This window comes from Benincasa hispida, unplaced genomic scaffold (assembly GCF_009727055.1).
Source record: "Benincasa hispida cultivar B227 unplaced genomic scaffold, ASM972705v1 Contig285, whole genome shotgun sequence".
NCBI classification, from domain to species: domain Eukaryota; kingdom Viridiplantae; phylum Streptophyta; class Magnoliopsida; order Cucurbitales; family Cucurbitaceae; genus Benincasa; species Benincasa hispida.
The window spans coordinates 1,118,107-1,143,288 of NW_024064780.1; the positions used below are offsets into that span (position 1 = coordinate 1,118,107).

General features: G+C 36.8%; 1 non-coding gene across 1 annotated transcript; it reads left to right on the forward strand.

Annotated features, from left to right (window-relative positions):
- The first annotated feature begins 22,570 nt into the window (after window positions 1-22,570).
- On the forward strand, window positions 22,571-22,677 carry LOC120069244. The gene has a single exon (XR_005479480.1). It is a non-coding gene; the product is annotated as a small nucleolar RNA R71 (small nucleolar RNA).
- The last annotated feature ends 2,505 nt before the right edge of the window (window positions 22,678-25,182 follow it).

Sequence of the window (25,182 nt, forward strand, 5' to 3'; positions counted from 1 at the left end):
TTCCTATTTTGGTTTTGATTTGCATGTTTCAGATCCAATATGCTTTTGTGATTTTTTTATCTTTTTGAATTTGTTGGTTCTGGTTTGCATTTTTTTGGATTTGTTCTTTTTTTCCCTTCCCTTGAATGTGGTGGATTTGTTCTTATTTTGGTTTTGGGTTGCATGTTTCCGAATTGATTTACTTTCGTGATTTTTTATATATTTTTTAATCTGTTTCTCTTGGTTCTAGTTTGCATTTTTCGAATTTGTTCTTACTAGTTATCATTTTTTAGGCCAATGATGAGAACTTTTTTTCAAATGTATAATTAACTGATATTTTTGCCTACATAAGGTTGTTTTTCACTAGTTACAATTTAATTTTCTTTCATAGAAAAAAAATTATTTTTAATTACATATGTTTTATTTTTTTCTTCGCCTAAATACCTCTTAAAAACTTAAATTTACCTTTCCATTACTATTCTCTTTCTTTGTAAAATATGTGTATGTTTGCCAACTAAAACATGTTTGATGATGTGTTTACCGGTTCATCTAATTTTGAACCTGAGGCCTTTTTAGTTTTAGATTTTTTTGTGTATTGTATTTTATGTATTATGTTTTGGTGTGACTATAACTCACTTCTATTTTTTAGATTTATTTTATTACAATTGATGGTATATATTTATGTTTATGTTGTGATTATGGATGAGAAGGATAGAGATGCTGACTTTATTTATATCTACCCTTTCATTTTTTTGTATGTTTTGTTAATACGAGCAAACCAAAATTCCAAATCTGAGGCTCTATTCATATTTTATCTCCAACTAATATCTACTTCACACACCTTAAGTAAAGGATTTTTTTTTTTAATAAAAGAATTAGTCTATCTAAATTATTTTTAGAAAATCAAATTAGGATTTCGAATCCAAATTTTCTCTATAAATAACTGAGTTAAACTTTTAGTTTCGATAAGTATCTCATCTCTTCTTCTTTTTTATGGTTTTGATTTTAATTTTGTTAACCCGCTCTCCCTAATTTTTAATTATTTTTTTAAATTATACGTGTACTTTTCATTTTCAATGTTATGAAACAAGTGCAAAACTGTACAGTTCTGACTAGTAGTATCTAAAAGGGATTATAGGTAGAACTTTTTATTTTCCTTTTTGCTCTTTTGAGTTGATGGTCATAGGATTATCCGGTGTATTTTCACATTTAAATTATTAATAAAATCACATTTTATCTTTAATAATCTCAATTTCACCTTAGATAAAAGTTTTTTTTTTTAAAAAAAATCACATTTTATCTACTTCATGTTTATTAAAGGGAGATTTTCGTTTTAAATTCACATCTTATCTATAATATCTACTCATGTTAAATAAGGATTTTTTTATAAAAAAAATCATATTTATCTCTAATATCTACTTCATGTTTAATAAAGGAAAAATTGAAAGAAATCACATCTTATCGCTAACTAAAATCTACTTCACGTTAAATAAAAGATATTTTTTTTTTTAAAAAAAAAATCATATTTTACCTCTAACTAATATATACTTCACATTAAATAAAAGAAAAATATTTTTAAAAAATCACATTTTATCTCTAATATCTATTTCACCTTAAATAGATGGAAGTTATTTTTTTTAAAATCATATTTTACCTCTAAATAATTTTTACGTTTAAATAAAAAAAAATAAAAATAAAATCACATTTTATCTCTAACTAATATCTACTTAATCTCTAGTATCTACTTCATATTAAATAAAGGAAAAAAATATATTTTTTTTAAGAGAATCACATTTTATCTATAATTAATATGGGAATTTTCAAAAATAGAAAAATAGGGGAACTATTTAAACAAATCGCAAAATTTAATCTTATTTGATAGAGTCTGATAGAAATCTATTAATGTCTATCAGTGATAGAAACCAATAGAAGTCTATCATTGATATTATGTTATAAACGTTGATAGAAGTCTATTAGTGTTTTTTTTTTTTTGCTATTTCTGTAAATAGTTTGATATTTTTCTATTTGCGAAAATTTCTCTAACTAATATCAACCCCACATTAAATAAAAGGAAAATTTTTGGATTTTATTAAAAATAGCACGCTTTACTTTTCACACTTCAAAAATAGCATGCTTTCTGAATACTCGTTAGACTGGTTAGGGTTTTAGAGTCTATCTGAAACATATGAGAAATCTAAGTTGGATATTATATTTCTTTCAATATTTGGTCCTTTTTTTTTGTGTATGTTGTCTATTATTGATGATTTTCTGGATACTTCAACAAATTTTGTTTGAAATATGTTTGAATCTCGGCCAAGATTTGATGAAGTGGCTCGAGATCGTTTGAATGTGTCCCAAGATTTGGTGGACGACCATTGAGTTTGGGCATTTTGTATACAATCTCGGGGCAAATGTGATCCGGAATTGTCCTTGATTACAGAATGGGATAAAAACCCTAATCTCGTGGCACGTCGGTGTAAATGGCTCGAGTTCTTCATAATTAGCATACAATCTCGGGTGAGTCTTACACCAAGATTCAAAGCATATTTCAAATTTGTGTGTATGTTTTGTTGTTGTTTTGCCTATTTGATTATTGAGTTCAATATCTGGTTTGTGGTCTATGTGACAGATGACATCGGTGAATAAGATCCGTACTTCTGACTATTTTCTGGCAAATCTGACTTGTTGTTCCCATCTAGCAAAAACAGTTTTGAATATTAAGAATAAGTTAACACCTAGGCAGTTGTACATGTTTAGATATACTGTTTTTTTGTCATCTTTTGAATGTTAACTTAGTTTTTAATGGACCTCTGTATCATTATATTCTTTTGAGGGAGGTACAAGAGGATAGAGAAGACGTCATTAGCTTTAAGCTACTGAGGAAGAAGGGTTTTTTTTTAGGTAGGATGAGTTTGATATAGTGTTTGACATATGAGCTCAGGCATGTAGTTGAGTTGGATCAAGATAGAGCCCTTAGGCTTAGGAAGTTGTACTTGGGCGATAGGTCCAACATGAATGGGACCAAGTTTGGACAAGAACTTTTCGAGATTATGAGTTCGAGAGTGATGAGGATGCGGTAAAGATGGTTATATTCTATTTCATTAAGTTAGCTATGATGGGAAGGGAACAGAGGCAACACATGGACTGGACCGTGTGAGATGCTCCACTCGATTGTCCCCATCCTTGTTAATGATATCTGTCCATGCTTAAAATACTAACACAAAAAGGCAAACAAATCAAAAGCAAAAGAATACTCTAACTAGAAATTTAACTAACGAAACGTCAGTGGCTTCTCCAGCAACGATGCCATTTTTGACAAGTCCTAAAACATACGTTGTTAATAAGCTTCGAGTCTGGTTAAAAGAAAATTTATAAATACTGAACTACTCCTATCACTACTAAAGTGTAGCAATAGTGGTAAGTTCGAGTCGATCTGCAAAGAAGCACGACTGATTTCGTTAAGTTAATTTTCTAACCAAAGCGATAAATGGAGGGTTTTGGTGTGGAAGAGATAAATGTGTGAAATTGAAATAAAAGGGTAGATATAATCTAGGATAAGAGTCTATCTAATTTTTAGAGCAAGAAAGAGTTCCTATGCAATTTCTTTCATTAGACATCAATTAATTACACTGAATCTGTCAACCCCTCAACCTATTAGAAATTCTAATAGTCCAATTCGCCAATTTTGACAAAAATCCAAACCAGCCATAATTCAGTTAAAACTTTTTCTTCTTAGGGACCTACAAGTTAAAACTGAAAAGCATTAAGAAAAGGTTCAATTGTTGAGACATACTACAAGCCAGAAAGCCATATCTTATAGCATAATTTATTTGGAAAAGATTATATTAGCATACATGCATTGGGTCAGAAAAAGTCTAGACTTCACATATTCGATCCTAATACGTGCAACTTAATCAATTAATATTGCACAGACTATGACGATTTTGCAAACAAGAATTTTAACAAATTAATTTATCAGAACAATTCATCGAAACTCTATTAATATTAAAATGAATCAATCCAAAGAATTCACAAGAGTACAGTTAAATTAATTAGAAAACCTTCAAGAAATTAACATAAGGCTCTTGTTCGAAGAAATTAAATAGAGATTACCTCTCAATTCATAGACAAATAAAAAGCGAACCTCCAATCCATCAATTACAACCCAAAATAAAAAGCAAATCTAACCTAAGGATACTAAAAATTGAAGGGAATAGAAGAAGGAAGTTTGACTTTGGCCCCCATGCACTCACCTCCAAGAATCAACATATTTTAACCTACGGCCGAGGAAAAGAATATATAGTGATCAACGCAGCATTGCAACATTGATGCGGCGAAAGGGAAGGGTCAGGCAAGAAGTCCAACGCATGGTCCAACGTTAATTTGTGCGAGCGCTCCGTTCCATGTCCGTCAATTGTCGTAGCATCGCAACGCTCTAAAGAAGCATTGCAACTCTGATACTTCTACCTTCAAGCGTTGGAGTCAAGCATTGAGATGCGTTGGAATACGGGCGATGATTCAACTCCGGAGCATATGACGCTTGGAATAGCGTTGCAACGCTGAGTCCACTGCCAGATACTCGCTACTCAATGCTCAATGGCTCGATACTCGATGCTTAATGACTCGATACTCGATGCTCGTTCATTGGGTAGAATTTTCTTGATTACTCGATGGTGCCCGATGGCTGATCATACTTAGTGGAACACGATGCCATTTTGGTCTTTTCAACTCCTTTGAAGCTCGGATGTTCAAATCAACACACAATTGCTTCAAATTAACCCCGTTCTTCATCAAATGATTAATTCTACCTCTTGATTGCTCGGTACTTACAAAATAGGGAAATAAAAATGTAAAATCCACTAAGAGCCTGAATTAAGCTAGAAATAATAACTCTTTTTAGAGCTATCAAACACCCCCAACTTAATTCTTGCTCATCCTGAGCAAGGTAGAAACACACAATCAAATAGAATATAAGATAATCAAAGACATGCTAGCTTAATTCACAAAGTTGTTACTTCAGTCTCAATAGTCTGTTAGAATGAAATTTGTAATCAAGAACGAAATTCAATTATAATCAATCAATGAAGCACAAGTTTAAGAATGTTTCTTAATCTATTCATGCATGAGTGAGCCTAGAGTTTAGCTAGTTAAGCTTACATAACCCGGAAAAGTTTTATAAGGTTCTCATCCCGTTTTCCTCTACTCTGATTCGGTTATCGACCTCAGACATACCACACTTACAAAAACGAGGGCAACACTAAAACAAGAGTGCCTAAACACACACACAAAACATAAAAGGCATTTCTTTTACCTAGAGGGTTAGCTTTCACACCCCACTGCTAGAAACTTATCACTGTTTTCTCCGGGCCCTAACTAGACACCGCGGAGGTAGCTCTTTTCACCTCTATCCATGCACACACACACAATTTTTTGCAGGCACATCGGTTATGCGTCTTTTTTTTTTTTTTTTTAATGTTTTTTCTTTTTTTTTAAGAAATGCAACTAATTTGCTTTTCTTTATATATTTTTTTATTCACAGTAGACCCTATTTTATCCACTTTGTCTAGTTTTTCTCTAAAGCAAGCATAGTTACTCCTAAGTTAAAGGTGGACCTTTCGGGGTGAAAAGAAAAGTACAAACCAGATAACCAATTTTAAGTATGCGAGACTTTAATTTTGCAAAAGAATGACTTAACGATGCATGAGAGACAAGAAATTTTTTTAAATTTGGGCTAAAAATCATGATCATGCATTCCTAAAGTTCTTTCATGCAAAATTTATTACAGGAAGAGTGCGTCATAAACTATCATGATAACAATAGAGCAAATAGCAAGCAAGGCAATCAAAGCACATAACATTGTCTGAGCACAACGCTCAAGGACCCCAAGCTAATATAGAAACTACCTAACAGGTACCCCACCCCCAACTTAAAGTGGTACATTGTCCCCAATGTATTTCAAGTAAAGCTTAAAAAGATAAAAATAAGGGATCAGAAAACCTTCTCCTAATAGAATGTCATGCGCGGGATGGTGGTGGTCGGGCTCACCTCTAAAAAAAAATGCTCCTCTATCTTCTAGGTCATTCCTACAGAACAAAATATAAAAAGAAAACTAACGATATACCAGATAACAGAACAGGGTGAGGTTTTTCAACCTCTAACTCTATCACCTGGAAATCAACGAGTTTAGGCTCAAGTTCTCCATAGTTCTCACAAACTGGTTCTAAACATGGCATGCTATCCTCCAACTCATCCTCAATGTTGACATAGATTACCTCATCGCTGCACGTTCGGTGATGTCAAAAGATGTGTGTAACGGGGGTTCGCATCCCCTCTCAACCGAATCAGAAGGTTGAGTGACTGAGTCTCTCAAACCGTGAAGATCAGTTCTAACCTCAGTCTAAAGACTAAAGCTCTCCTGGAGGTCACACATCTCCTGCTAAAAAACAATATTGTTAATTGCAAGTTGTCTAATCATATCTTCTAATGACATACTTGAGGCGGCGGTGTAAGTATGCACCGACATGTCGGATGACGGATGTGGAAGGGTATGGATCATAGTGGAACGTGGAGCTAGTCCCATTCTAGGTTTCCATAGTTATAGGACTCCTCCCATTTGGGCCCTTGGAAATCGTCGTCCATATAACTAGGATACCCTCCCATGAAGTAGTTTTGTGGCATAGGGCTCCACTGCAAACTTGGGCATGCTTGCTCAGGGTGATCAATCCTAAATGCTTGTACCTGCTGCGGGTTATCTGCAACAAACTGACTAACCAAAGAAGTTAACTCAGCAAGTTGACCTCGAAGGTCACAAACCTCGTCACTAAGTCGAGATGCTCCACTCGATTGTCCTCATCCTTGTTGATGATATTTGTCCATAATTAAAATACTGATATAAAAAGGCAAACAAATCAAACGTAAAATAATACTCTAACTAGAAATTTAACTAATGAAACATCAATGAATTCTTCAACAACGACGCCATTTTTGACAGGGCCCAAAATGTGCAACTTAATCATCAATATTGCATAGCCTATGACGATTTTGCAAACAAGAATTTCAAAAAATTAATTTATCAGAAGAATTCGTCGAAACTCTATTATATTAAAACGAATCCATCCAAAGAATTCACAAGAGTACAGTTAAATTAAATAGAAAACCTTCAAGAAATTAACATAAGGCTCTTGCTGGAAGAAATTAGGTAGAGATTACCTATCAAATCATAGACAAATCAAGAACGAACCTCTAATCCATCAATTATAACCCAAAATTAAAAGCAAATCTAACCTAAGGATACTAAAAAATGAAGGGAACAGAAGAAGAAGGAAGTCTGACTTTGGCCTCCATGCATTCACCTTTAAGAATCAGCATATTTTGACCTAGGGCCAAGGAGAAGAATATATAGTAATCAACGCAGTGTTGCAACGCTTGGAATAGCATTGCAACGTTGATGCGGTGAAAGGGAGGCATCGGGCAAGAAGTCCAACGTTCACTTACGCGCGCACTCCGCTCCATGTCTGTCAATTGTGCATCATTGCAACGCTCTAATGAAGCATTGCAACACTAATGCTTCTGCCTTCAAGCGATGGAGTCAAGCGTTGAGATGCATTGGAACGCTGGTAATGATTCACCTTCGGAGCATCGTGACACTTGGAGTAGCGTTGCAACACTGAGTCCACTGCCAGATACTCGCTACTCGATACTCGATGCTCGTTCACTCGGTAGCATTTTCTTGATTACTCGACGAACTTTTACTCGATGATGCTCGTTGGTTGATCTTACTCGGTGGAACTCGTTGGTATTTTTGGTCTTTTCAACTCATTTGAAGCCCAGATGTTCAAATCAACTCCAAATTGTTTCAAATTAACCTCGTTCTCACAAATGATTAATTCTACCTTTTGATTGCTCGGTACCTAAAAAATAAGGAAATAAATATGTAAAATCCACTAACGAGCCCCGAATTAAGCTACTACAAATGTTGTAGTAATAGCTTTTTTTAGAGGTATCAATAAGGCTATTATCCTAGTGATACTACGAATAGGAACCACTTTGTAGATGTTACAATTTTTGTAAACTGCTACAAATGATCTGATTATGATTATTCATGTAGAGACATGTGAGCGAGAGTGTTTTATATAGAAAGGTTTGTATAAGACTGGACCACGAGATGAATAGTTTCTTTATATAACACCATTAATAGTAGAGATTTACATTTCACCAGCATGACCATAGGTGACATGACATGAATTCTGAGTGAGTTGTGAACTTTTGCCTATGAAGGTGGTCTTTTGATTTGTATGGATGATAGTGGCTAGATCGCCGACTCAATAAATCTACCATTTTGGGGATTCGTCTGATTAGGGAGTTGGGAATATAGCTACATAAGACAAAATTCATTCTTCTCTAATGTCGGGGTAAGTAAATAAATTGTTCCTTTAAAGGTTGATTTCAGGGCTTGAACAATGTGGCGCTATACCATCTCTTGGCTCGAGAGGGGTTTGGTCATAGTTGGACTATGACTTATTGTTTATTAGAGGGATCAGTGGTACTTAAGAAGTTAGTTGTAATTACAAGGGCAATATGGTAATTTTGGCCAAATTGTACTTACGAGCAATTTGTGAAGGGTCATCGCATTATTGACTGGTTATATCCAATGGACACAAAAATATATTTGTACTACGAAGAGTGCAACTATCGGTCTTTAATGGAGTGACCGACAGTTGATGGATGTTGAGTAATTTAATTAAAAGAATTTATTAATTATTCAAGTACCATTAGAGCTTCAATCTACAGGTTCATAAGGTCCCCTCTATAGCTCAACAGGGAGATTATTGAGAATTAATTTTGGATTAATTTGAAATTATTCAAATTAATTGAGTGAATTAATTATATGTGATATAATTAATTTGACTTAATTATATATGATATAATTAATATAATGTATTTAATACATTATAATATAAAGTTTATTTTGAGAGGAATTAAATATTTGAATATGATTCAAATACTAATTATATGGATGAGATTCATACAATTAAATTTAGTATGAATGTGATTTATATTAAATGTCGTGTATTATTGAAAGAAAAATGAAAACTATGGGGTATATTGTATTTGATACAATATAAAATTATAGGTTATGTATTATAAGTTAGTTATTATATATATATATATATAATTATTTAAATTAAATTTAAATTTCAAAATTAGAGGGAGGGAGTTACAACTCCCTTCCCTTAATTATCTCTCAATGAATCATGGTGGGGGAGGTTACACATTATTCAACTTCTTCCCATGTCTTCTGAAGGTTTAAACAGTAGTGTTCTATGTGTTTTTGAAAAAGAATACACAGAAGAAAAATTCCTCTTTCCAAAAACTTTATCCCTCTCCCAAAACTTAGAGCCCACACTCTCCTAAGAATTATCTTCCCCTATAGAGAATACAAAGGTTGCTTTTGTGGTGGTGTTCTCATTGATGGCCTTTTGATTCGTGATTGATCGTAACTGGAGAGGAGGCTTTCGTGAAGAAGTTGTTCTTCAAGAGTAAGTTAATTCCTGTTGGGTTTTATGTCTTAAAAACTCGCAGTTTGTAAAATGATAAACATTTTCTATAATCAATAAACTTATAATTGATTTCATAAATTGTATGAAAGTCTAAATCCAATAAACCAAGACCCATGACTATTACATGAGTACTTGAACTTTATGTAGAGATATAAGAGATGATCAAGTTCGGGTAAATAGTCAAAATGATCTATGGTACATGAATAAGGTTGAGTATCTTATTCTGTTAACACTATTGGATGCGACATACTTTATAGTTGTTACAAAGAATTGTAAAGTGTTACATATGATGTGATCCTAATTCATACATGTTATGACATGAGGAGTGGGGGCGTCCTATGCAAGGAGTTTGCATAAGATTGGACCAAGAAATGAGACACTTTTACTTTATAACGTTGTTTACTATATAAGTCTGACTATTTCACCTAGATGACCTAGGTAACTCAATCTTAGTCCTGAGCTAACTATGAACTCCTGTTTATTCGGGTATATCCATAGATTTTCATAGGTGAGGGTTGGCTCAATAACACCGGCTCAATAAGCCTCCCATTTCAGGGGTAAAAACTTAATAGATTGCTGGGGACATAGGGTGCAAGACGGAGTTCATGCTTACCCGATTTAGGGATAGGAGAAAGGTTGTTCTCTCTAGTACTAAATCCAGATCTTGAACAAGGGACCCCATCATCTCACTGGGCTGAGAGAGTTTGGTTTAGTGATGGGATCACAAACCAGTTGTTCATTAAATGATTAGTAGGAACTCGAGGAATAAGACGTAATCTCGGGGGTAAAACAGATATTTGACCTAGCCATTGTTACGAACAACCAGTGAATGATTGACTTGCTGATTGTGGTTAAATCATGTGGACATAATATATCTACAGTGAAGGGAGTGCAACTATGGGCTTTAGTGGACTAACCCATTAGTTAATGACTGAGGATTAATCTGGTCTAATGAGTTTAGTCAATTAATCTCGGATCATTGAAGCCCATGATTTGTAGGTCCGCGAGGTCCCCCTACTAGCTCGTAATTGGACTAGCTCGAGAATAGCGTGATAAGTTAATTTGAAATGTTCAAATTAAAATTAAGGGAATTAGTAATTATATGAGATATTTACTTGTTTAATTTGAGAATTAAATAGAATAGGAGAATTTATATTTAAATATAATTTAAATATATAAAGATAGATGTGTGTAAGAATTAATTTAATAATTTATATTAAATTAATTGAGTTTTATTTAAAAATTAATTTTTTCAGTTTTAAAATAAAAATGGATTTTAAAAAATCAAGTTTTGATTTTGTGATAAAATTGGAAAATTGGAAAAACAATACAAAAATTGAAAAATAAGTTTTTCCATTATCCATCTTCTTCATGCTCACACATTTTCCATTTCCTCTTCTTCATTAACTCCAAGCATGAGCAACAACTCATGCAACTCTCTTCCTTGCATGATGATCTGCAATATATTGAAGAAGAGTGAATTTGAGACATGCAATCAAGAGAGAATTTTAGAGAAAATTCGTGCTGAAGAAAGTGTTCTTCAACAAGATTGCTGTTGTGAGCAATTCTCCATCATCCCTTGATTCAAGCCTTTTTTGAGTCCCACAACTTAATCTAGAGAACTAAGAGAATAGTTAGGAAGATCTTGAGGTGGATTCAACAAGATTTGGAGAAGATTGCAGCTGGAGATTGTGCTTTGAAGAGGTTCTTATGTCATGAAACTCACTTGTTTTCTGCAAGAGCATGCTTTCTATTTTGCCAAAATTAATGAATTAGAGTGCTTAAATGATCCTCGTTGCTTCTCCTGTTACCGATACATTCCTACAATTGGTATCAGAGCATTATATAAGCATTCAATTTGGTTTAATTTTGGTGTGGTGGGTGTTTTATATGAGTTATACGAAACTGATGCACTAATATGGTTTTCTGAGTTTTGGAATTTTAATTCGTTTTAATTTCTCATTTAAATTTTTAATTGACTCTTGTTGGATGAGCTTTTATGTGTTAGCAAGAATTTGTAATTTATTTGGAGTCATTAGAATTGAAATAAGATGTAATTGAAGAAACAAGTGAAGGAGGTCGAGCTACTATTCCAATTTTCAGCTTCTGCTCAAAATCGTTGTTGAGGTTTAGTTGCTAAGAGATCGTTTAGTTCTAGGCGTTACACGGTGTGAAGAAAAGCTAGATGATCGTATAACAATGGGCGCTGATCGTTGTGATGTTGAACGCTAAACGATCGTGTACTTACAAAAGCTAAACGGTGCATTCAAATGCTATACGATAGCACTACGCGATCGTTTAGCTTTTAGTGGGAACTAAACGATACGTTGGATTTGCTATACGATGGCATTACACGATCGTGTAGCTGTAGTATGCGTTAAGCGATGCGATGAAGTGTTATGCGATAGTGCTGAGCGATCGTGTAGATGCAGTGCTAAGCGATTCGTTGAAGTTTTTATACGATGGAACTAAACGATCGTTTAGCTACGATGTTGAACAACACGATGATGTTCTATATGATAGAGCTAAGCGACCATTTAGCTGCGGCGAACACTAAACGATGACATGAAGCACTAGACGATGGTGTTAAGCGATCGTTTAGTTCAACCCGAGAGCTAAACGATTGTTCTATGTGATAGACAAATGACACTAAGCGATCGTGTACCTTTTCTCAGCACAAGTCGATGGTGTTAGATGATTGCCTTTAGCGCTACACGATCGGCCTTAGCAAGACTTTGAGGTTGGATCGAGTGCAGCTGGTTCGATTGGTTTTCTCAAGGTCCAATCCGGTTCAGACTCGTGTTTTTGGCTCGTCCGGTTCAAACGTATCCAGTCCGGTTCAAGATGCTTGGGTTCGATTTGAAATGGTTCGAGCGGTTCAAAGATGGTATTGAAGCTGTGTGTAATAGTTGGGATTCTGTTTGCTTGTTTATGCCAAAACTAAAACCATATCAGCCTGTGTTTAATTTTTTATGCATTTGATGTATGTTATAATTAAATAAATCTTGTATGTGCATACAGTATGCCATTTAGATTTAAAATCCCACCATTGGAAGCATGTTACATACATTGAAAGGATGTTATAATCTATTATAATATATAGTATGCATGTTAGGGTTTCTTGTATTTAATAAGTGTTGTATTAAATATTGAATGCCTTTATATATGTTATGGATTTTTAGCATGTCTAAAGTTTTATAAGTTGTTATAAAATTGGGTTAGACGTTTAAAATCCATAAACAACAGCTGCATGCTCACATAGGTTGACCACCTATTTTAATAGTTAAAACTTATAAAACTCAAGTTACAAACTCAACCGGTATATAATCCTATCTAAGGCTGGGGGTACTTAAGTTGATGGTTTACGGAACACCTCCTACCTGGGGATTATGGCCAAATTATTGAGCGTTGGTTACTGATGCTTATTTTTATTGAATGAAAATGTGGATGATATGTGTTGATGAAATTGCGTTGTGCACTCAAGTTTCTTGAGTTTCCTGATAAGTCCAGGGTTGAACACAGGGACTTGTGAAAACAGATTGCGTTGGTAATTTTTATGAAAGCCTTGCAGTAACTAAATAAATAAATTGTTAGTTTGTTGTTGATTGCGTTAATGAAGAAAAATAACAATTGCGGCAGAGTTTGAAAAGAGTTGGTAAACGGGAGATGCAATGAATATGCGGTGAAAGGGTTTAGAAGGGTTTCGGCTAGGATGCATGCGATGCAGGTTGACAAATAGAGCTTATCTCTAAGTCCCCATCTCTTGTTTGTGCAGTTCTAATCTTGCTCTTTCGAGTTTAGATTCTAACCTAGCTCTCTCGAGTCTTAGGTTCTTTCTTCAGACTCTCTCTCGAGTAGCTCTAAAGGGGTGTTTTGCACAGCATAAAACAAGACAATCGCAAGCAATGAACTTCCTAGGTCATATTAGTTTAGTTCTTCTCAACCCATTCGGCTAGTTTAACTACTCATGCGTATTAAGAGAGTGAGCAGATGTAGAAATAGGACTTCCATTGTATAACTATGAAGACCAAGTACAAAATAACAATGCAAGTATAAAATAAAGAGCCTGGTAGCAATCTCTTGCTGCCCATGCGTTTACACTGTTTTTCTACTCGTGCTCAAAAGATAATCTCGCTCCCACGAGAGTCAGCTCGCTCTCTGCATTTACGCCCCAAGGTTCTCTCTCGAGTTGCCCTGAGCGATCTCCGGCGTCACCACTCTTCTCTTGCTCCGCCTTAAGATGAAAGAAAACTATGAACAAGGGCGTGCGAACTTGTGGAACAAAGAATAGCTGAACTCGTGAACCCCTCTTCTGAAGGATGCCCTTGGTATTTATAGAGCATCCAGGATGAAAGGCAGCTTCTCTCTCATGATTTTACAGATGGGACGACTTTAATTCCTGTATGTTGATGATTTTCTACTAATTGTCACTTTTTTGGTGTCGTATGTTGATGATTTTCTACTAATTGGGAATGAGGTAGAATATCTAGCTGACGTTAAGAGATGGTTGGCTTCATAATTTCAAATGAAATATTTGGGAGAAGCACAGTATGTTCTTGGAATCCAAATAGTTCGGAATCGCAAGAACAAAACATTAGCATTATCTCAAGCATCTTATATAGATAAGATGTTGTCTAAGTATAAAATGCAAAATTCCGAGAAAGGTTTTTTATCTTTCAGGCATGGAATTCACCTGTCTAAAGAATAGAGTCCTAAGATACCTCAAGAGGTTGAGAAGATGAATCAAATTCCATATGCATCAGCAAGAGGGAGTTTAATATATGCAATGTTGTGTACTCGTCTCGATACATGCTATGTCGTAGGAATAGTCAGCAGATTTCAGTCTAATCCTGGATATGATCATTGGACTACTGTTGAGAACATTCTCAAGTATCTTCGGAGAACGAGAGATTATATGCTCGTGTATGGTGCTAAGGATCTGATCCTTACTAGATACACTGATTCTGACTTTCAGATCGATATTGATTTGAGGAAATCAACTTCAGGGTCAGTATTCACTTTAAACGGAAGAGCAGTTGTGTAGAGAAGTATTAAGAAAAGTTGTATTGCTGACTCCACAATAGAAGCTGAGTATGTAGCTGCAAGTGATGTAGTAAAAGAAGCAGTATGGCTCAGAAAGTTCTTAACAGACATGAAAGTAGTTCCTAATATGCACCTGCCTATCACTCTCTGTTGTGACAACAGTAGAGCAGTTGAAAATTCAAAGGAACCACGAGGCCATAAAAGAGGAAAGCAAATCGAGCGAAAGTACAATCTCATCAGGGAGATTGTACACAGAGGAGACATAATCATCACCTAGATTGCTTCACAAGATAACTTAGTTGATCAATTTACAAAGACCCTCTCGGCTAACGTGTTCGAGGGTCACTTAGTAGGACTAGGTCTACGAGTTTTGTATCACTAGGGCAAGTGGGAGAATTTTTTGGTATTGTAATGCCCTAGTTTATTGTATTTGTACCTTTTATTCTCTCCATGTAAACTCAACATTATATATATTTGTATATATTGATCAACTGGAGTTTTAGTCCAAGTAGGAGTATTGTTCGGTTTTATGTCCTAAAAACTCGCTGTTTGTAAAATGATAAACATTTTCTATAATCAATAAACTTATTATTAATTTCATAAATTGTATGAAAGTCTAAATCCAATAAACTAAGACCCATAACTATTACATGAGTACTTGAACTTTATATTGAGACATAAGAGTGGATTAGGTTCGAGTAAATAGTCAAAATGATCTATGGTACATGAATATGAAGGAAATCGGATTTGTGATTTCCATGAGCAGCGGAAGAAAGATAATTCCAAATCACAATCATGAATGAACATTACATTTACAGTCGTCTTCAAACAAATGGTTACACAATTAAAATATAGAAATTATAGCATGGAAAACTACAAATGCACAAAGGGGAAAAACTCTACAAACATTTGCAGATGCGTCTCCACGCTCCTTTGCACACGAACGCTCGAACAACGACAACCTCGAACGCTCGATCTACACGACCGCAACACAGCATGAACACTTCACGCTCGTCCTCAACGATCGCCTCGGTCACGAACTCCTCAGCAACAGCATGAACGACCTCCAGAAAACCTCGACGGTGTCGAGTTGAGTATGACACCACCAACAAGGCTATCTTGATATTTTCGGTGTGAAAATCCAGAGGGTGGGCTCTGTTCGGACTTGGAATGAGGTAGATGAAGGAGGAAACACCGATCGCGTACACGACTGAACAAGTGGGAGATGGCGGAGACCTATCGTATAAATCGATGTCCAATCGTTTAGATAAAGCTATACGATCATCTAGCAAAAGCTATGTGATCATTTACCTGAGGCTACACGATCCAACCAACGCTTGGTCTTCTTCTTTGTTGAGAACTGCATCTCCATGCATTGAAGCTTCATCATGAACGACTTGACGAACTCAAACATTTTAAATTACAGACTCGATTGCGATGCGATCGTTTAGCTCGGTTTGTCGCCTACAGACTCTATACGATCGTTTACTTAGGGCAAGCGATCATCTAGCAAAACTATGCGATCATTTAGTAAATATTGCACAATCGTTTAGCTCGCCATTGCACTATCCTTTAGCTCGTCCAGCCGTCATTTAATAAATCCGTATTTACTTGACGACTACTGTGAGATCCCTTTTTTTCGTCGAGAAAGAAATCTCAAAACTTTTTATGAAAAAACCTTTTGTAAATCTTATTTTCAAAATAGGAAAACCACTTTCCTTTTAAACTCACGGTTACCATGAATTCAATAACCACCCACGTACTTGGTTATTAAAGAAAAAGAATTAATTATCCAATAATTAATATTATTATAAATATAAATGATAACCAACTTATCATAGATTTATAACCTATATTTTAATATTTCATCTCATGAAACATATAAACCATAGTTCTTTTTCTATTCCATGGTACTTAATGTACATCTCATTTACTTCAATCCTCTACTAGATGTATCTTATACATCAAATCGATTATATCATATATAATCAAAATACCTCTTGTCAATTTGAACATTTCAAATCAACACCAAGAACTGATCCTCAACTGAATCCATTGAGCTACCAAGGGGACCTCATGGACCTGTAGCTCGAAGCTCCAACGGTACGTGAATAACTGACTAAACTCTTTAGTCTCGGAATCCACCATTCGTTAACTTCCAGACACTCCACTAAAGACCGACAACTGAACTCTTCTTACCACAGATATATTATGTGTCCATCTTAACCAATCAGCAGTGCGACAACCATTCACAAATCGCTCATTAGTATAGTTGCGCCAATAACTATTATGCCTCTGTAGTTACATTTGTCTCTTTATGTACCACTGATCCCTCTAATGAACATAGGTCATAGTCCTATTATGACTGAGTCTTTTCTTCCAAAGAAAAGTTGTGGTCACTATGTTCAAGCCCAAACCAGCCCTTAAGGGAGCAATCTCTCTACTTATCCCTGCTTCAGGAAGAAGTGAATTTCATCTTGTGGATTGAGTTCCCAACTCTCAGATCAGACAAGTCCTCAAAAAGGTAGGCATGTTGAGTTGGCAATCTGGCCACTCTCACCCATACTAATCAAAGGACCGCCCTCAAGAGCAGAAGTTTCCAAAACATTTAGGATTGAGGTCGTGTCATCTATGGTCGTTTAGGTGAGATGCAAATTTCAAGTATCAACGGTGTTATATACAGATCCATGAGGTTTCCTTGATAGCTCAATGGATTCAGTTGAAGATCAAGAGGCTGAAGAGTGGATGAAACTTTCGGGTTTATCTTCTCGGGCTTTTTCGAATTATAAGTCAACGGTTCATCAGTTGTCACCGCATTCAAGTTGGTCGTGATGGGTTCCTCCCCTACTTCCTCAGTCATTTTTTCGCTTAGCAAGGAGATTGCTAAGCATTGTTCCTTTCTCGTACCCCCAGAGTTGTGTGGGAGCTCAGTTGAGCTCAGTAGCGCTGCTTGCGGTCTATTTATCAACTCGCCCACAATCTGTCCTAATTGAATTTTGAGATTTAGATGGATGATGCTTGATTCAAAAGCACTGATTCAATCTTTTCAATGCACTGCTTCAACAAGCTTTCTAAGGACGAAGATTGTGGTGTCTGCGAACTGCTGGCTTGGTTATGCGTTGGATCGTTGGTTTGCGAGAAAAATCCGGCTGGCCCTTCTTTTTACGCCATTGGTTGAAAGCTTTGTTGTTGATTCTTCCATGTGAAATTGGGGTGATTTCTCCACCCGGGATTGTACATGTCGGAATAAGGGTTGTTCTTTATGAAGCATACAAACTGCGGATTGCCTGGGCATTCTTCCATCGGATGTGTGTCTCTATAAATGACACAACTTGCGATCGTTTGAGCAATTGCATTGACCTGCCCTTTTTTCGCTCCCTTACTGTCAATTGTGATGCCTTGTATCAAACTTATCATCGTGGTCATTTGGTTCTGAAGGGATGCAATGGTCCCGTCGTTCACGTCTTTATCTTTAATTCTTAATCTTTGATCACTTTCTCTCCAATCCTCGTGATTTTTTGAAATGCGATCAAGGATATTTTGACATCCTCATAAGTTTTATCCAGCAGAACTCCAGCTGTTGTCGCATTAACAACGGTCTGCGAAGCACGGTTCAATCCTTGGTAAAAAATCTCTATTTGTAAGCAGTTTGGTAAGCCGTTATGTGGACAGTCTCTTACCAGCCTCTTAAACCTCGCCCAAGCATCGCTGAGCGATTCATCAGTTTATTGTTCAAAATTCGTTATTAATTTTCTTCTCCTGGCATTCTCAGTTGGTGGGAAATATTTCTTCATAAACTTCTCTACCACTTGTTCCCAAGAAGTAATCTCCCCCGGTTCGAGAGAGTATGCCCATTTTTATGCCTAGTCACACAAAGAAAATGGAAAAAAAATTAGTTGAACTTCATCGGTAGAGATATTTAGGATCACAAAAGTGTTGTAGATTTCTATGAAACTCTGGAGGTGGGCGTACGGATCCTTGCCACGCCTTCCTCCAAATTGTCCAGAAGTCTGGATCATCTGCAGCATCACTGATTTCATTTCGAATCAAGACCCATCAAGAGCAAGCCTCATGATTCCTGGGGAGAAATCGTAGAGGTTGGGCGATGCATAGTCCCGAATGGGCCTATTGTGATCGTTTGCCAGAAGGATTGGATTCGTCATGACATTGTTTTCATTTGGTGCTCCGTTTCCAGGTTGCTCTGCCATGTTGTCTTTATTTGGTTGTTGTTGTTGGCGGCTATCTCTCAATCTTCGTCAGAACGTCCTCTCAATCTCTGGGTTGTAATTCGCCAAAGATTGAGAGCTGCAAAGAAATCAGAAAAATTACCGTTAGCACACTGAAGTACCGAAGTCCCCGGCATCGGCGCCAAAAACTTGATGTGTTATTTTATGCAGTGAATTTATGAAAGGAATTGCGGTGATGGAAATGTGTTGTGCAAAAGGTTTTCTCAACAGAGTCCAAGTATAAATTCTACTGAGTTTCCTTGTAAATTCAGGGTCGAACTCAGGGACTAAGGAAAATAATATGCGGTAATAATTTTTAAGATCACTTTGCGGTAACAAATAAATTAATGATTGGTTGGTTTGTTGTTTACGGTGTAAAAAGTATGTGGCGGATTTGAGAAAAGATTGATTATGCGACAAATACACTGAGTATGCAAAGGAACGGGTTGAGAAGGTCTGTAGCTAGCGTTTCCCGAGAATGCGTTCAAACTATGCGATCATGCTACACTCATGCAACAGCAAATCATTTTCCAATGCAAATGCGGTAACTTCTAATTCTAGAATGCATGCGATGAATGCGATAATGTCCATAGAGCTTATTCCTAAGTCTCTACTTCTTGCCTATGCTATGATCCAAGATGCACACAATGACAAGGTGACCGCATACAATCATAACCTATCTCTAGGATGCATGCGATGCATTAATAGCAAACAGAGCTTATTCCTAAGTCTCAGCCGTTGATTTCTTTGGATCGCATTTTTCACCTTGCGTCAACACATATTCTACACAAAAATACACAAGTTAACTGTTTTAATGCGATGGACGCATGCGACCACAATGTTGTGAACTTAATACTTTTTTAACGCAATCTTATATATTTTATCAACGCAAACCTGCATTGTTTAATAACTTAGCACTGTAATAACGTTCATTTCAGCTCAATCACACCCCAAATTTAAACAATGCTTGTCCTCAAGCATAAGTTAAAGATTTCCTTTAAAAAGTCGGCCGCAATCTCTTTTCCTAGATTTCTCAAGGATGCCTTATTCAAATCCTAACACCAAAATTTCCTTAATTTTTATCCAGGTCTCTTCTTAAAATATTTCTAAAATTTAGGGACCGCAAGTTTAACCTTCAAAAAGACTTTACTAGATTCCAAGACATCGCATGATTTTTATCAAAAAAAAAGTTTTTCACTGGGGTGTTAAATGATTTTTTTTAACCTTGCGTATTTTAGACATTATAATTTTTTTTCTCTTTGACCTTGCGTTGATCCAAGTGCCTCGCCTTCGTTTTGGCTTGCCCCCATGTGTGTCATGCGGACATCTAACTACGAGCAAGGCGCTTTTTCTCAGACTAAACTCATGCCCATTTGGCAGCTGAGTTGCGATCATTTTTTATGCGTTGATCACAATTCCTACCTTCATTTTGGCATGCCCCCACGGGTGTCATACGGACATCCAACTACATGTTGAATTCGATCGCAACGTTATGATTTTTTTTATATAAGGCTAAAAATAGCAAGGTCGAAAATAAATACCGCACCCCTAAATTTAAAATGCGGCAATGTCCTCATTGCTAAAAGATTGGAAGAAGTCATGCGATATTCTTAGGAAGTTTCATAAAGGGTCAATTTGAAAGAAAACTAGTAGACCACTAACTTCTAAAAATATTTCCTGAGGTGACCGTCTTAAAATTAAGTTGACTCTAGTATATACGAAAAAAATAGAAGCACGTGTTTCATTATTGAAATCATAATTGGCAAAGATAAAGCATGCGGTGACTTACTAAATTGATCAATGTTAAATGATTGCAGTAATCAAAGAGGATGTGATGATAAAATTTTCAAAATTAAAATGCAATGCGATAGTGCAAAATTTGGAATAAAGTCAAGGAAAGATACAACCCCAAAATTTGCATTTTGCCCGCATTATTTGTTGACGCATCCTGCTTTGCGGCGATCTACTTTTTTTGGATTGCGGTGACGAAATAAAGTAGTTGCATCTTTGTGTAGCGCTTCCGCAATCGTTTACTGCGACCGTTTGCAAAGAAAAGCATAGAGAGGGTCAAATAATTAAAAAATGAAGTTAACAAAAATTTTCTCTTTTTATATATATATATATATATAAAGACAAATATACGATAGCAATTAAAAGACATGTGATAAAAGTTCATGTAGCAGTGGTATAAAAAGGATATTTCAAAAGGAATGTGTCCCTGATGAGTTTGAGTTGCATAGTAACACAGGGACTGCTTATTTCAGGCTGAACTTTTTACATCCACGATGGTTTTTTCTTCTTTTCTCAGTCTTCTGGAATCTTGACTGCCTTAATTCAGAGCTTTTCCCCATTAATGTTCATCACAATCTCCCCCTTTCATACATCAAGTTGAGCACGACCAGTTGAGAGGAATGGTCGTCCCAATATGATGGGCGCATGTCGTTCGCTTTATAATCCAAAATGATAAAGTATGCCGACAAGATGAATTTATCGATTGAGATTGCGGCATCTTTCAACTCTCCCTCAAGATGTATTCGGGATCTGTCCGTAAGTAGGAGAGTCTCCGTTGGGGGTGTGAGTTTGCCCGTATTCAATCGTTTGAAAATTGATAACGACATTACGTTTATACTTGCCCCAAGACTGCATAGTGCTTGGCCACTGTAGATCCCTCCAATGGAGCATGGTATCGTGAAGATCCCTGGGTCGCACATTTTTTGTGGGATTATATCATTTTTCATTACTGCCACTGGTGCGATTTTTTCTTCATCATTCTGTTTTTTTTTTTTTCAATCTCTACGGGAATGGTGATAGCTAGACTTCTTCTATCTCATGATCTAGAGGCTTGAGGGTGGACGCAACTTCCGAGTTCATCTTCTCGGACTTTTTCGAATTATAAGTCAACGATTCCTCGGTTGTCACTGCATTCAAGTTGGTCGTGATGGGTTCCTCCTCTACTTTCGCGGTCCTTTTTTCGCTTAGTAAGGAGACTGCTAAGCATTGTTCCTTTCCCGTACCCCCAGAGTAGCGTGGGAGCTCAGTTGAGCTCGGCAGCGCTCCTTCGGTCTATTTTTTAGCTCGCCCGCAATCTGTCCTAATTGAATTTTGAGATTTCAGATGGATGATGCTTGATTCTAAAGCACTGATTCGTTCTTCTCAATGTACTGCTTCAACAAGCTTTCTAAGGATGAAGATTGCGGTGTCTGCGAACTGCTGGCTTGGTTATGCGTTGGACTGTTAGTTCGCGGAAAAAATCCGGGTGGCCCTTCTTTTTGTGCCACTGGTTGAAAGCTTTGTTGTTGATTTTTCTATGCAAAATTGGGGTGGTTTCTCCATCCGAGGTTATACGTGTCAGGATAAGGGTTGTTCTTTATGAAGCATACTGACTGCAGATTGCCTGGGCATTGTTCCATCGGATGTGTGTCTCCGCAGATGACACAACTTGCGGTCATTTGAGAAATTGCATTGACCTGCCCTTTTTTCTCTCCCGTGCTGTTAATTTCGATGCCTTGTATCAAACTCATCATCGCGGTCATTTGGTTCTGAAGAGATGTGATGGCCCCGTCGTTCACATCTCTATCTTTAATTCTTAATCTTTGATCGCTTTCTCTCTAGTCCTCGTGATTTTTTGAAATGCAATCAAGGATATTTTTTGCCTCCTCATAAGTTTGGTCCAGCAGACCTTCAGCTGCTGCCGCATTAGCAACGGTCTGCGAAGCATGATTCAGTCCTTGGTAAAAAATCTTCATCTGCAAGCAGTTTGGTAAGCCATTATGTGGACAGTCTCTTACCAGCCTCTTAAACCTCACCCAAGCATCGTTGAGCGATTCGTCAGTTTCTTGTTCAAAATTCGTTATTAATTTCCTTCTCCTGGCATTCTCAGTTGGTGAGAAATATTTCTTCATAAACTTCTCTACTACTTGTTCCCAAGAAGTAATCTCCCCCGGTTCGAGAGAGTACGCCCATTTTTGTGCCTGATCACATGGAAACAAAGTTAGTCAAACTTCTTCGGTAGAGATATTCGGGAACACAAAAGTGTTGTAGATTTCTATGAAGCTCTGAAGGTGGGCGTGCAGGTCCTCGCCACACCTTCCTCCAAATTGTCCAGCAGTCTGGATCATTTATAGCATCACTGGTTTCATTTCGAATCAAGATCCATCAAGGGCAGGCCTTATGATTCCTGGGAAGAAATTGTAGAGGTTGGGCGATGCATAATCCCGAATGGGCCTATTGTGATCGTTTGCCAGAAGGTTTTGATTCGTCATGACATTGTTTTCATTTGGTGCTCCGTTTCCAGGTTGCTCCGCCATGTTGTCTTTATCTGGTTGTTGTTGTTGGCGACTATCTCTCAATCTTCGTCAGAACATCCTCTCAATCTTTGGGTTGTAATTCGCTAGAGATTGAGAGCTCCAAAGAAATCAGAAAAATTATCGTTAGCACACTAAATTGCCGAAGTCCCTGGCAACGGCGCCAAAAACTTGATGCGTTATTTTATGCGGTGAATTTATGAAAGGAATTGCGGTGATGGAAATGCGTTGTGCAACAAGTATTCTCGGAAGAATCCAAGTATAAATCCTACTGAGTTTCTTGGTAAGTACAGGTTCGAACTTAAGGACTAAGGAAAACAATATGCGGTAATAATTTTTAAGATCACTTTACGATAACAAGTAAATTAATGATTGGTTGGTTTGTTGTTTGAGGTGTAAAAAGTATGCGACGGATTTTAGAAAAGATTGATTATGCGACAAATACACTGAGTATACAGAGGAACGAGTTAAGAAGGTATTTAGCTAGCATTTCCCGAGAATGCGTTCAGACTATGCGATCATGCTACACTCATGCGACAGCAAATCATTTTCCAATGCAAATGTGGTAACTCTTAATTCTAGAACGCATGCGATGAATGCAATAATGTCCATAGAGCTTATTCCTAAGTCTCTACTTCTTGCCTATGCGATGATCCAAGATGCACATAATGACAAGGTGACTGCATACAATCATAACCTATCTCTAGGATGCATACAATGCGTTAATAGCAAACAGTGCTTATTCCTAAGCTCCTATCTCTTGATTATGCATTTTTAATCTGACTCTCCCGAGCCTAGATTCTAACCTGAATTTTCCATGCCTAGATTCTATCCTTAGACTACCCTCTCGAGTATCTCTAATGGACGAATGACGCATACATAATACAAGATAATCGCATAGAATGAAGATCCCCAATTATGCTAGCTAAGTGTTTCTCAACCCATTCGACCGATTTAGCTACTCATTCGTAATAAACAGAGAGTGAACAGATATAAAGAAGTAAACTCCATTTCTATAGATAAGTTCAAAGTACAAAATGACAATGGAAGATAAGGATAGAGAGCCTGGTAGCAATCCCTTGCTTCCCAAGGCTTGTACACTGTTAACTCTATTATGTTAAAAAGATGTTCCTGCTTCCGCAGGAGTTGGCCCTCTCTCTAATCTCGATGTTTCCGGCACTCTTCCAAGTTCACCCGAATGATCTCTCGGTACAATCTCACTTCCTTCGCTTCCGCCTTCTAAATAAAAGAAAAACTAAGAACAAGGCTACTTCTAACTATGGAGAAAATTATCTAACTACACGAACTAGACGAAACCCTTCACGGAAGGTTGCCTTCAATATTTATAGAGCTTCGGGGTGAAAGGCTTCTTCTCTCTTATGATTGCATTGATGGGATGGCATTAATTCTCTGTCTGATGCGCCGAATATTTGTCACCAAAAAGTTGAGTATACTTGCAATAGTAGTTCGTTAGTGGCTTGTCAACTTAATTCGGAATCGATCATCATCAGCTTTCTGTCCCATCGTGATTTATGACGCTTTTCACCCGGATGCGCCCACCAAGTTGCGTCGGCTCTATGTGGCAACCTTCTTGAGCAGATATTTGCGAGTGCAAATCACTGCATAGCCTTGCGTTAACGCAATCTTTTGCTGTGCTCAGTCATTGATTTCTTTGGATCGCATTTTTCGCCTTGCGTCAATACATATTCTGCACAAAAATACATGTTTTAATGCGATGGACGCATGCGACCGCAATGTTGTGAACTTAATACTTTTTGGACGCAATCTTATATATTTTATCATCACAAACCTGCATTGTTTAATAACTTAGCACTGTAATAACGTACATTTCTGCCTGTTATCAGCAACATCAACCACAATGACTGGCCTGATGCAGTTCAGAAAATCTTTGTTCGCAACCCCAAGTGCCAAATACATGTAGTTAAAATACCCATTAGGATTAGCCTCCAACTCATATTAGGTACCAGGATTGGATCTTTAATGCTTCCCCATACCAGGGTAACAAATGAAATGAGTCTCTAGGAGACCCTCTCGTTAAGGACAATGTAA